Below are 14,940 nucleotides of genomic sequence, written 5' to 3'. Positions count from 1 at the left end.
GCCTTATTTTGACAAACAGCTTTTGTGAAGAATTGGGTTCTTATGGGATTTATTAATTTGCCGTTGACTTAACATATCATTAGAACTATTATTGCTTGGAAATTTTATTTCCCTCCCCCTCCTCCAGATAAAAAATTGCTCAAAAAATAATATCGACCAGGAATTTTTTGAGATTTATGTGTTTGTTGAGAAAAATTAAATATTTAGCTAAATTTTATTCATAGGATATTAATATATCTGAAGGCCAATTAAATTCAGAATCTAAAGGATATGAATGAAATATTCATTTTTATAGAAAATCCTCCAATAAATACAGCGCAAGCATTGCATACTTTTAAAATATATTTTACAAGTTTTTCAAATTATTAAAATTATTGTATATTTTGGAAATGATACCAATTAGTATAAGCAAATGAAGGACCTTTTCTTAATTACAGAAATTTTCAAAAGAACGGCATAAAATTGAAAGAGTAGACTAGCTTTACTCATCAAAATAGAATCCTCAGCACAGAACAAATTATTAAAAAAAATTGGCGCATATCAAAGAAGATTAAATATTCATTTATGGATGATATTTTGATTAACATTTTAAAAAATGATAAAGTTTAATTTTATATTTTATTGTGATTTATATATACCGGTTTATATAGCTTTAGTATTTTTTAAACGTTATTATATTAAGTCATAATATTTTGAATTTTCCAATATTTTATTATTTGTGTTTCGAAATTAATGTATTTTCTAATACGATTGGCTTTAAGATGTTAATACTATATTATATTTATAATAAAATTCTTAAATAATACATTATGGCAAGTTAATACATCATGTATTGACTGGCCAGAATGACAACTTTCACATAACCACATCTAGCTCATAAACTATTATAGAGAGAGAGCTTTGATTCAAATTTTATTTTCAAAGATTGAGAATTTGGCTACACATTGATGTAAAATTTGTTCGGTTAAACCCAAAAATCTTAGTGCCTTAATTTTGAAAATAAGCAAAAACATGGCCAATGGCACATCTCCCCCTAATTGTTTTTTTAGAGTAAACTGAAATATATTTTTTAAAAAAATTATTTATAATATTTTCAATAGGATTTGATTACGAGCCTTTTTTCGATTATCCACATCAGGAAATATTAAAAGGATCAAAAAAAAAATTAATTTTCTTATTCCTGGAACTAATTTGGTAATAAGGCAAAAAAAATTAACTTTTAAACATAATCGTTAATTTTATATTTTTATTGCCTTTTTCAAATATAAGTAAAATATAAAAATCAAATGTTTTTTATTTTTCCCCTTAATTATTATTTAACAAGTTTTTTAAAAAAAATATGTTTATCTTACCTCTCTCTCTATATAATCGTATTAAATTAGGTTAAAATAATTTAATAAACTTTTAAAATTAAATTTAAAAAATAAAAAATTTATAGTACATTTATATATATTATAATATTATTATCTTTTGAAGAAAAATTAAAAAATTTTTATTAGTTCAGAAATTATGGGTTTATATTCGATAAAATATTAAACGTTTTACTTTTCATATAATGATTTATATATCACCTTAACGAGATTCGAAATTGTTTTAAGAAAGATATTACAACATTTACCACACAACATTGTAAATTTTGATTAATATCGCAAATTTTATTTTTTTTCCATTTTCTTTCTAAATTTTCTATTCACCCTTTTCGAAGTTTTCATAATTAATTATTCACCTTGTCTGCTACCTTTTCCAAAGTTACGTTCAAAGGCTGATATACTTTTCGTAAAGTTAGCAATGTAATTAAGTTATAACGCCAGATTTATAAAAAATAAAAGGTTAAAAACAGTATATAAATTTTTTTTAACAAATATAAGCTATTTCTGTTTAATCTCGCCCTAAAAATATTAAATTTTTTTTAACAAATATAAGCTATTTCTGTTTAATCTCGCCCTAAAAATATTTAAGATTCATTCGATAATTTTAACCAGCCTAATGTTTAAATTTTAACTTGCCCGCCAGAATTCGCCCTAGCGCTCGTCCATTATAGACCATTAGTATGGGTATCCATATAATTGTTTCCCAAGTAAATACATATATTTTAGACTTGAATCTTCAGTTGTTACTTAGATGCTGAAACCTTGTGTGGGCCAAAATCCCAATATTTGTAATGCCATTAGATATTTAGAAAACAACTCCTTGCTATTGAATCTCTCCCTTAATAAGGGCAAAACTATTTAATTTTTTTTATAGCAGGGCTATGCGCCCCAATAAATAATATACCTCAATTCTGAAAAAAGCTTTTAGCAAAAAATTTAAATATATTTTTGAAACGGCAACAAATTTTTAAAAGCATACCTGCTCACCTTACCAAAGTTTACTCTTAATTCTAAAAAATTTACACATATTAAAGTCATCTATTTTTTTAAAACAACTCATTTTATTTATAAATTTCAGCTAAATTATAATCCTCAATTTAGAAAACATTTTTAATAATTAAATCAACAGATTTTAACTGGCCCTCTCTCCGTTACCTGCAAATTATTGCCTCTAGATTGATGAATAACTCCATGATATCTGACATGACTGCCCGACCATTTATTACACTGTGCAATAAATCCCTTTTTGGTTATGAAAGTTAGCAGTTATTTATCAAACCACGAAACGATCGCATATCAGACAAACAGATTCTTCAATTTGTTTTCGTATAATAAAGCATGGAACATTTTATACAATATATTCTTAAAATAATAAGTGTTATTTTTTTTAAAAAAAAATTAGATAATTAGTTTTTCCGCATAATTAACAATTTATTTTAATTTTTTTTCAAAATTTTTTAAAAGAAAAAAATCTATATTAAAAAAAAACATAGGAAAACTTGACAAATAATGTAAATATTATTATTTAAAAGAGGATTTATAGTCCGGCGTTAAGTTCCATACCCGACTTGGAGTAGGGCATGGAATCATCGCTATGGTACGACTAGTGTTGTTAAACGGCTCGTTTTGAGCCGATTTTTAAAAACGGCCAACTCAATATTTAATCCAGAAAAATATTATGCAAGCTTGAAGATTTTGCTCACAGAAGGAACAAAGGTCTAGACATATATTATAGAAATCTCTAGACTTAGGCACTATTATTCTGGCTAAAATATTGAGTTAGCCGTTTTAAAAAATCGGCTTAAAATGAGCCGTTTAACTTTGATATGGAATTAAATAACTATACCTAACCAATAGTTAACATATATTTTTTAAAAAAAAAGAAGTTTTTATAATGGCAATCTGATGAGGGGTGGGTGGGGGGGGGGGTTTATTTAAATAATAAATTTCGCAATAAATGGACCCCGGAAATAAATATATAAAGTATCGTATTTAATTTATTTACTATATTTAAGATGTTAGTAGGAGAGGTCGCGGGATTATGCGGATTTTAAAAGTGAGGCTCAAATAAAATCAAAACTTCCCTATAAACTCTAGATAAATAATATCGCATTGTGTCCCACTTTGACCTGGTTTATAAGTAAGAGCGCGACACTGGGTAATTTTTTTTATTTAAAAAAAAAGCAAGTAAATAATAGGTTATAATGTGCAATGACTGCGCGAAAAAAAGTTTTTATTTCAATATAAGATGAATTTAAAACCCTTATAAAAATTAAAAATACAATTTTATAATCAAGTTCCCAAAAAGGAACCGCAATTATGTCTAAAAAGTTCTATCTTAAATTTTTATGGGCACGTTTATAAAAAATTCTCTGGCTTCGTTTTGTAAAAAAAAAACCGTATTTTATTGTGCCTAGATTTTTCATTTAAAAAAAACATATATTGAGCGATGATAGATATACTCTAAACGAGTCCTTAAAATTTCCGATGATGTGTAAAAAAAATAGTATTTAAATTTTTATATAAGATAGTTGTTAGAAAATAAATCTCATTATTTTATATTTAATAGTGGTTTCGCAAAGCCAAATGCTAATAAAAATCACTGTTTCTCAAATGCACACATATACTATATTATATATATACATAATGACATATTAACGTTACAATTATACAGTAATATATAGTAATAGATGATATTATATAATATATTCTCATTATTCAGGTACCTATTAGTGCCAGCTTTTTTTTATAAAAAAAATTTTATCACCACCCCCTCCCCCCCCCCACCCTTCCTCGTAAAATTAAATTAACTTTTATAATAAAAATTTTTTTAATGATCAATATAAAGAACAAAGTTTAAGTAATTAATTCAAATCAATTAAGCTAAGCGATTTATCAATTAGAATCAAAGAAATTATAGTTTAATTTTTTTTAAATTAAAGACATATTTTTTTATAGTATTCATAATGTAAATGAGAAATTGATTCCTTACCTTTTTAACAGTGTTTTATTTGTTAATTATGGTTTTTATTAGTTTTTTTTTTTACTCTTCAATATTATAACTTTTAAGAAACGGGAATTTATGTTAACAAACAATAACTTATAAAGAAATGTCATTAACAAAAGAGAATAAATATATTTTTTATTTAAATAGTTTTTAATTTTTAAAATTCTAAAGGATAAGGTGCGAAGTACAAGAATACTAGGAAGTTTATTAAGACTAAGATAACGGTTTAGGTGGTATGGGCATACAATGAGAAGGCCTATGAACTACATAAGAAATAAGGTTGAGAGTTTGAAGTGATGGGTAAACGTAAAAGAGGAAGGCCAAAACTTCAATGGGGCCTTAAAGTTAGAGCCAATATGAAGAAGTATAAATTAGATAAGCATGAATAACATAAAGTGGAGAGAGATATTGAAGGAGCTTACCACCAGAAAAGGTAAAAGCTAAAAGAGAAAAAAAATTAGATTTCTTGGGAGAGATTGTCTATTATTTAGGGTGATTAGTTAAATTCTCAGGGGCCTTTTCAAATTTTTCAGGGGGGTCGAGTCCTTGTACGCCCTCTCTCCCCTAGTGACGGCTACTGGGTGAAAATGAATATTACTCGTAAATTTAAACCAAACCAATCAGTGAGAAAAATAGGGTCAGTCCAATCCCATAGTTCTTATTTCCATGATGATTTGAAATGACTCAACCATTTCTGATATAGAGATAATTTAATAGAAAAAATTAGCTAATGTATATAATAGTGCTTAGAAAATGGGCAGAAATGTTTAGCATTGGCGGTTGTGTAAATTGTGGTGGTATTTTTAAAGATAAAAATTTATTACAAAACATTTTTATCAATATAAACGATAGCATTCGGAATGCCCATATTTTCAATATCGCAAAACGTTGCTTCTTATAAGCACTATAAGTTATATATTTATAATTGACTTATTAACTCTGTATAAATCTCTTCTTTTTTTTTTAAATGAAAATATTTAACGGAATTTTCTCAATGAAACCTATTATCAGGAAAACGAATTCTAGTGTCTCAATTAAATATTCCCTATCAATCTTAATGTTTTAAAATTGGGGAAAAATCATATCTATGTCGTCTCCATTTTAAACGAAATTTGTTACTCTCCATTTTCATTATCAAAAAATATTTGAACGATTTGAAATAATACAATAAACTGATATACTTACAAGTTATCCAACCTGCAATGTTATACAATTTTAAACATCTTAATTGTAAGATGAGTAAGGCAATATTATAGTAAATGTGTTTATGTGACTTTATTACCTTATAACTGATTAATTACAAATCATAAAATATTTAATTTTGTAGATTTACGAATCAAATAAAAATGGTATATTTACTAAAAAATTTTTAACCCCATCTAGTTTGAAGTTATAAATTTAAAATTTATGACAAAGTGGCGTTTGTTTTAAACATCCTTTTTAAAAAAATCATTTTACATGAATTTTTAATGGAATGCTTTTTTGTAAATATAAATAAAACCCTATTTTTTACATACTAGATGGCGTTAAATCTTTAAATATCAGCCTATCTCTTAAACAGCTATTAACAGTTATTATTTTCCGAACCCGAACCACTAAAATATTTGTCACTCCAATCTGAACCGAACCTCTAAAATATACGTGAATCGCTTTGAACCTTTAACTCTTTTAAAGATGATTGGTAATCTGTTTTGACTGATAGATATCAGTCATTATTTTTGAGATGTTTTTGTATATTGTTATATGGCAGGGTCAGTTACCCAAGCCTAAAATTTATTCATCCGTCTCATAAGGCATAATTATACAGAATAGAATCTTAAAATTATTTTGTAGTGATAAAATGTTAAAAAAATGTGCCTTCCTTTATATAATTCGAATATGCTTGTATTGGAAACAGGTTTGAATATATCATTTTTTTACGAACCGATCCTGAATCAGGAACCTTTATTTTTATCTGAACCTGAACCGAGCCTATATTAGTTACAGATTCCTTCAATTACTAATTTTAATAACCTCAATCATTGTTTCTAAATAAATTATCAATTTGCATTTGATAAGATAATATAATAGGTAGAGTACTTTCCATTTTCACTATATGCACCTATCTATTATGAAGCCTATTATTGTATTCCCTGGTATATTTACTAGCGAGAAGCTTTGAATCCTGTAATTCAATCTTTTTTCTCTCTCTCTTTCCAAGCAACTTTGGAGAGCCAGCTGAAAATTGATTTCGAATATTGATTTTCCTTTTTTTTGGCAAATTTAAGATACAATTCCAATTTTCCCCAAAACATTAAAAACAAATAAGCCTTATCAAGTTTAAATTCTTCATTGATCGATTCATTTCATATAATTATTTAACTTGTGTTCATGATTTTTATTTAATTTGAAGAGTTGAGTGTTTTTATAAAGCTTTTTATAATTAAAAATATTACTTGTTGTAGTAGTCATATATATTAGCATTTTAAGTTCGTAAATTATATTCATTTTTAACTCGCAGTTTATCATTTACAAAAACTTGTTATTATAAAAAAAGGATCGTTTCAAATAAGTATCTTATTTTTAAAATTGTATAATTTTACCTTATTTCAAACACCCGGCTATATGCAAGTTTAAAAAATGATGGATAGCGGATACGCTTAAAGTATCGGTATTATGCAACTTCACAAGATATAAGTTATATTGGCAATATTATAATGTTTAAAAAAAATGGATAAATTTTTGTTTATTATTAAGAATATTAATTTTTTTTAAAAAAAAAGAATTTCTTAAATATTGGCATCTATTAGCGTAAATTATATCATTAAACTTAAGACAACTCTATTTTAGCATTTTTAAAAGCGAACTCAATATTTAAGCCCGAAAAATGAGCAAAATCCTTAATCCTATGTAACATATTATCCATGACAAAATATCAGCCGTTTTTAAAGATCTGTTCGAATCGAGCAGTTTAACAACACTAATTACAAACAATAATATACATAGTTTTATATTTTTGCAAAAGTCCTCTATTATTAAGAGACATCAATTCTCTTATTTATTGTATTTTTTTTTTGAAAATTAAATCGTAATAATAAAAAATGCATATCCTTGTTAATATGGATAATTAATTGAAATTTTTATGAATCTTCAGGGCTAAGATATATCCAAAAAATTATTTCAATGATAAAATGGACACATTATATTTCCTCTTTAAATTATTAATTTTTTGTTTATTTTTGGGGAGAAACAAGAAAAAATTTCGTGAGAACGCATAAATTTATAATTTTTATACAATTTTTATACAATTTTTTAACAATTTTAATTCGAAAGTTTTATATATTTTTTTAATGAATTCTTAGCTAAGCGATTTAGAAAATTGAATTGTAATAAACAGTGCATAAGTTTAAGTGATTATATAAAATTTATTAATAATCAATTTATATCGAAAAATTTATTACTAAATCTAATTAATATATTGTCATTTTACCTTCTCTTTTTTTTTATTTCTCTATCTAAATATCCGAAGAATAAATCCTTCAGAAAAAAAATATATTATTTCGATAATCTTCCAGAAAATACTTTTTCTTTCTCAAGAATATCTATAACCGAATTATGGGATTTTGGAATGGTAAATGAGGAAAAAAATGATATGAATCGGAATGTTTTGATAGCACGCGGGAAAAGTAATTTTGAAAGGAGTATAACTATTTATCCTGTAGATTGATTTTGAATCCTTATGCACAGTGGATTAGCATTTTATGCAATTCAAGGTATAATTCAATATGGTAAGGAAATTTAACTTCTACAAGGAATCAAATTAATTATTTGTTTTATTAATTATTATTATTTTTATATTTTATTATCTTCTTATCATTATCACCATCCTTTATTATTTTATTTTTTATATATTACCTGTTTTAAAATCAAACTTTTTAAATAATTTTGCATATCGTATAAAAAACAAATAATTATAATTATACAATAATAATGATAACAATAATAAAAATATACACGCTACAATTATCCTCAGAGATTTTTCTTTTTTCTTTATTTGAAATTAAAATTTATAATTTTTTTTAAAAAAAATGTCTAGTTTGTAAACAAAACAAAAATGACATAAATTTTTTTTATATGGATAAATTTAATTTTAATATTTTTTTATATTATTTTATTTTTAGAGGCCAGGTCAGACAATGATCACGTTATAAGTGGGTCACATAAGTCAGTCATTTCATTAATGCCTTTGAAATTATTTTTTTTAAAAATATAAAAATTATTTTATATATACACATTTTTATTATATAAAATTATTTATTAATATATAAAAAAACATATATTTTTTATAGGTCATTTTTTTATATTTGCTGTCAAAATAAAAAAATTTAATATTAAATTATATAAAATGAAAAATTATTACAAAACTATTTTATTTAATATATAAGTTAACTTGCAACATTCTTTTTAATTTATCGGTTTTTAAAATTTAATAAAGAAGTGACATAAGAAAGACCATAATCAACAAGTAGAGTAAAATATCAAGAAAATGGTAATTTTATTCTATATTATTTATGTACTTAAAATTTCGGCGAAAATCATTTTTAAAAAGATTTTAAAAGAGAAAATTATTTTTTTTAAAAAAAAAAAGTAATAAAAATGAGAAAAAAACATTAATTTAATTATTTTAAAAAATTAATTATAAATAATCAAAAAAACATTACAAATCTATACCCTAGCAATCTAGTTGATAAGCAGCCCAAATTCAATATTTTAACCAAAAATAGTATTATGCAAGGCTACAGATTTGGAAAATCATCTATGAGCGAATCCAACGTTATACAATAAGATTTTGGTTAAAATCCCTAACCCTAACTTGAATAACAACACTAATATTTATATATGGCTGATTTTTTTAAAGTGACATAATAGGTTTAAATTTATTTCAAGGGAGATATTCTTTCTTTCTTTCTTTCTTTCTTTCTTTCTTTCTTTCTTTCTTTCTTTCTTTCCTTCTTCTTTCTTTCTTTCTTTCTTTCTTTCTTTCTTTCTTTCTTTCTTTCTTTCTTTCTTTCTTTCTTTCTTTCTTTCTTTCTTTCTTATCCTTCCTTCCTCCCCTGGCTAACACACCTATGCTGTAAATTATAATTTTCAAATAAAAAAAACTTAAAAATAACAAACTTATTTTCTTGTTCCGCTAATTTTCTAGCTTTGAGGAGGGTTTTTTTTAAAAAAAAAATTAATTTCTTTTTAGGGTTAAAACGGGTAGGTGAGCCCAAAAATCCTATAAAAGTGGTAATTAAGAGAAGGGTTACTATCATTTTAGGGGTTACTCTTAGTTCTTCTGAGAGTAGAAACAGCTGTTTAGTAAATTTTGATGGGATCTCCTCCTTGTTTAACATGGTTATTTAGTCCTAAGGTCAAGAATAATTTAAAAAAAGACGATGACGTATTTTTGCTTTACATGTCAACTAGACAGATGCTTAAATCTTTTATTTTTTGAGTTTGGGTGTACCATTATTTCTAATATATATATTTTTTTGCATATTATCTTTTACACAATTATACATTTCTTTTATTATAAAATTGATTATAAAAAATATATGAAAATGTAATAAAACAAATAATACATTCAGAAGTAAATAGGCATTCAATTAAAAACTGTACAAAAAAAACCAGGAACCTGCAGGACCGGTTCTAAGCCCGGCCCGGGTATTTAATTTTTTTAAATTTACTTGGACCAGGTGGGGCCTGATATATATTTTAAAACCAAATATTTGAAATCGCCATTATTAGCTGTAGAAATCAAAAATAAATAAAATATATTTTGAAAAAATCCTGGGCTGGGCCTGAAAATTTTTTATAAAAAAATAATCCGGGTCGAGCCGGGCCGGAAAAAATTTTTGGAAAAAAAATCCGGGCCGGGCCTTACCTCTGCAGGTTTCTAAAAAAAACTACATTAAGAATTATAGATAACGCATTCAATGAGTGACACGCAATGTAATAACAATACCAGAGGGAAATATTTAGTAAAAATCGCAACGATTTCTGTGAACCAATTAGTACTCACGGGCAATATTTATTTATCATTTTAAAAGTTATAAATCGGAGTATTTAAACTAACGGGGCTTAGTTCAAGAATTAAATTTCAAAAACAATTTTGCAGTTATAGCCTATAATTCCAAACCCGTTTAAAAATGTAAATTTAATAATTAACAATATTTATTATACATCATTTAGCTTCTATTGGTAATGAATAGGGGAAGACGCTACCCGTAGATTGAACTACATTGGCGAAACTTCAAACCGATTTAAGTAAAAATTTTTTAACCTAAAAAAATCGTTTAATTTCAAACTCTTAGGGCGGGGGAGAGAGAGGAATTAAATAAAAAAAATAATATATAATTATCCAGTCGATCAATTGATAATATACTTTAAATCGGCCCGACCCGACCAGGTTTTTAAGCCCAGACCGGGTTTGTTTTTACTACCGGATTTTATCCGAATCCGCAGATCTTTGAAATATATATTATAATTAATTATTTTTTTTATTATTTTTTTGAAATAATTAGTTCATATCCCAGTTTTCATGCGATTTTGGAAACAAGCTTAGGGCTCCCAACTTGATACCGAATTTTACAAAAATTACTACTTTATTTGTTATATATTATAGGGACTATAATAAAATTTTATTCGGTATGAATGGAAAAGTATGGTAAGAAATTCGCAATTATGTGCTCCAATTCTTTAAATGGTCATGTATCGAATGGATTACAATTTAATCTATCGCCAGCATGTCTTCTAATTTTATCTTATTTTTTGCAAAACTTTTAACCTTTGAAAGATAATGTAATCTTTGGTGGAAGAAGAAACTTGATACATTATAACATTCGTATATTATCCTTAAATGATAAAAGAAAAATACAATTCAGATAATAGGCATATATAAAAATATATATATATAAAAAGTATTTTATATATTGTAATTCCTATATAAATATAATAGTAGATAAAATATTATATATCTTAACTTTATCAAGGAATGTGTAAATGATAAACATATATTAATGAAAACTCGATAGAATCTTGTTCCCTTACACGGTGTTTGAAACTCAATTAAACTGTTTAATATATTCATAGCATAGGCGTAGGGGATGACGAATATCATAAGAGCTTTAAAAAGATAAACTCCTCAAATAACTCAAAATTGTTTTAATTATTTTAATAAAATTACTTATTTTTGTTCCACTTAAGTTACTTATACATTATACATGAAAATTATTATTATATTTATCCTTTTTAAATGTATTAATATTAATTTTTCCGGAGATTATTAATAAGGAAAGGATGAGCCCGTTCCCCGTAGCTTTTAAAATTTGAGTGAAGGGGACTCATTTCAAACTAAGTTTAACACTCAATATGGGGTTATTTCTTCTCTTTATATTATATCTTATGATTTTTTGATAAAACGATATTTGAAAATGTTACTATTTATTTGGGTATAATAATTTATAAGTGATTTTGACAGAGTTGTAATAAAAATGTGATATATGTATCTATATACCCTTTTATAAAAGTATCTGTCTGTATCTACATCTGGATGCTATTTTAGAGGAGTTTATTTTATTACAAAAAACAAACCAGATAATTATTTTACCCTATGGATGAAGACAACAACGGTAAATTTTAAATATATAATATATCATAATTTATAGATAAATTTCTTTCTTTCTTTCTTTCTTTCTTTCTTTCTTTCTTTCTTTCTTTCTTTCTTTCTTTCTTTCTTTCTTTCTTTCTTTCTTTCTTTCTTTCTTTCTTTCTTTCTTTCTTTCTTTCTTTCTTTCTTTCTTTCTTCCTTCCTTCCTTCCTTCCTTCCTTCCTTCCTTCCTTCCTTCCTTCCTTCCTTCCTTCCTTCCTTCCTTCCTTCCTTCCTTCCTTCCTTCCTTCCTTCCTTCCTTCCTTCCTTCCTTCCTTCCTTCCTTCCTTCCTTCCTTCCTTCCTTCCTTCCTTCCTTCCTTCCTTCCTTCCTTCCTTCCTTCCTTCCTTCCTTCCTTCCTTCCTTCCTTCCTTCCTTCCTTCCTTCCTTCCTTCCTTCCTTCCTTCCTTCCTTCCTTCCTTCCTTCCTTCCTTCCTTCCTTCCTTCCTTCCTTCCTTCCTTCCTTCCTTCCTTCCTTCCTTCCTTCCTTCCTTCCTTCCTTCCTTACTTCCTTCCTTCCTTCCTTCCTTCCTTCCTTCCTTCCTTCCTTCCTTCCTTACTTCCTTCCTTCCTTCCTTCCTTCTTTCCTTCTTTCCTTCGTTCCTTCTTTCCTTCTTTCCTTCTTTCCTTCGTTCCTTCTTTCCTTCTTTCCTTCTTTCCTTCTTTCCTTCTTTCCTTCTTTCCTTCTTTCCTTCTTTCCTTCTTTCCTTCTTTCCTTCTTTCCTTCTTTCCTTCTTTCCTTCTTTCCTTCGTTCCTTCTTTCCTTCTTTCCTTCTTTCCTTCTTTCCTTCTTTCCTTCGTTCCTTCTTTCCTTCTTTCCTTCTTTCCTTCTTTCCTTCTTTCCTTCCTAGATAATCTCTTAAAAAGAAACCAAATAATTTAAGAATATTTTTTTATTGGGGGGAGGGAATCCCTTACGATATAAATAAATGATGTAAGTTTTGACACTCATCAATTTTTAATATTTTTTTTTATATAAAAAATGATTATCGGGATTTGTCTATTCCATCTCCACTTTTTGTAATTTTAAAAAATTAAGCTTCCATTGTTTTCAATAGGATATATGACTATAATCTTATTAATATTTCGGATAGTTTTTAAATATAAATTAGAATAATATATAAAAAAATTGATATATGTAAAAAATATATTCATTTTTGACAAATAAGTGTAAATGAAATAACCTAATCCTCAGGTGACAGAATTTAGTTATTAATCCCAATATCAAAGTTCTTATTCAATATATATAACAAATAATCAGCCCAAATGCCCCAGAAAGAGTTTAACCATGGCTAATGTCTTTACCGATAAATAAGGGGTTCCTTAAAGAAAAAAGTTTTGAGAATGTTTTATTATTTAAATCCAACAATTATTTCTAATCATTTAATTATGTTAATTTTTTTTTATCTCATTTCGAAAGTTGAATTTTATCAATAGAATGGTAAATTAAGCATGAAGAAAACCTTACATAAGTATTACATGACAGGATTTTCACTGGAATTCTAACCCACCCCCAGCCAAAAACAATTCTTTGTCTACCTCCTTAAATATTTCCGCGCCTTCGGCGACGATGTCAGATTATTAATTACACCTTTTTAATTATAAAAAGAATAACTTAAATTATTTTAGCTCTACTACCAACTATCAAAGAGTTATTTTTTAGATCATGAATTCAATTAAAAACCCACTCATTTACAATGAATGCTTTATTATATCATATTGTTTGGCATGAATATGAGTTTTCGAGAATGTCTAACCCTTTTTAAATACATTTAAAATAATATAAAGTTTTATTTGGAAAATGATGCCTATGAATGTTGGTATTATATAGATTTGATCGATGATCAATGATATCTTTGTATTATAATAGGTCTATAATAAAAGTAATAATTTATACAACATTATATTTTGTCTTATTTCATCTAAAAATTTAATAGATAACCCCCCCCCCCCAGTAAATTTATCCTACAACCCACCCTCTCTAACCCCTTCAAGAAAAATTGGATATTAACTATTCCTGCCCTCCTCCGCTCATGTAGACGCTACATATCTACAAGTATAACAATCATCGAGATTCATTTTTAGCGATGTATCTGTATCGAAATCAATTCGAAAAGTATTTTTTAACAACTCCTGTGTTTTCAATAATAACGTAATTATAGCCACATGATGCATAATATAGATTTATATTTTTTTTTTAAATGAAAAATATATAAATTGTTGGCTCGTCTGTAATAGAAAACACTAAGGGAGCTGACAAGAACCCAAGACTAATGAGATCCCAGAGTTCTCTTAGCCAATATATTTTTTTTCAAGGTGCGCAAAATTTGGACACCATTTTTATACGTCCTTTGGCGAGTCCTTACCCTGGTTCGCGCTTATCTTTTAATTTATATTAATTACATCATAAATTTGGGTTTTAAATGCTTTACCTTAAAAATAAAATTATATCCATTTTATATTTTTACTTTATAGACCGCTCTACAAAGTTAGACACTTAAAACTTTGTTATTGCTTCTGTTCTTAGATATGACCATGCAAAGTTTTCCTTTTTTTTTGCCAAACCCTATTAGCAATGGGTTAGAAAAATTAATTGCAATATTTCAAATAATATACGCGCATTAATTAAGTAAACTCTGGTTAGAACCTGTTGTGCTGCACTTCATACTTCCTGGAAATGGTAAGAGGTGGGTTTGTAGTTTTCCAATTTCAAAACTCCGATTGTTACTATCATAATTTTTTTCTTAGCTTTTTCTATTTTAATTACAGTTTATACAGTTATCAATATGATATTTTGTAAAACATTTCCATATATTTTATAACAACTTTCTTAAAAAATTTGTTTAACTTGCTAAATTTATCTTTTAATTTTAAATTTTTATCGATATTTT

General features: G+C 26.4%; 1 protein-coding gene across 1 annotated transcript in view; it reads right to left on the bottom strand.

The window, feature by feature from the left end:
- The window catches only part of LOC135926232 (uncharacterized), a 32,508-nt gene extending 24,524 nt beyond the window's left edge, over window positions 1–7,984 (bottom strand). The window contains exon 1 of the mRNA XM_065462026.1: window positions 7,847–7,984. The gene's annotated coding sequence lies outside the window, so the exon portion shown is untranslated. The remainder of the gene's footprint in view (window positions 1–7,846) is intronic.
- Between the last annotated feature and the right edge of the window lie 6,956 nt (window positions 7,985–14,940).

The sequence above is a fragment of the Gordionus sp. m RMFG-2023 genome, chromosome 3 (assembly GCF_954871325.1).
Source record: "Gordionus sp. m RMFG-2023 chromosome 3, tfGorSpeb1-WG-v2, whole genome shotgun sequence".
NCBI lineage: Eukaryota > Metazoa > Nematomorpha > Gordioida > Chordodea > Parachordodidae > Gordionus > Gordionus sp. m RMFG-2023.
This window is presented reverse-complemented; position numbering and strand designations above follow the sequence as displayed.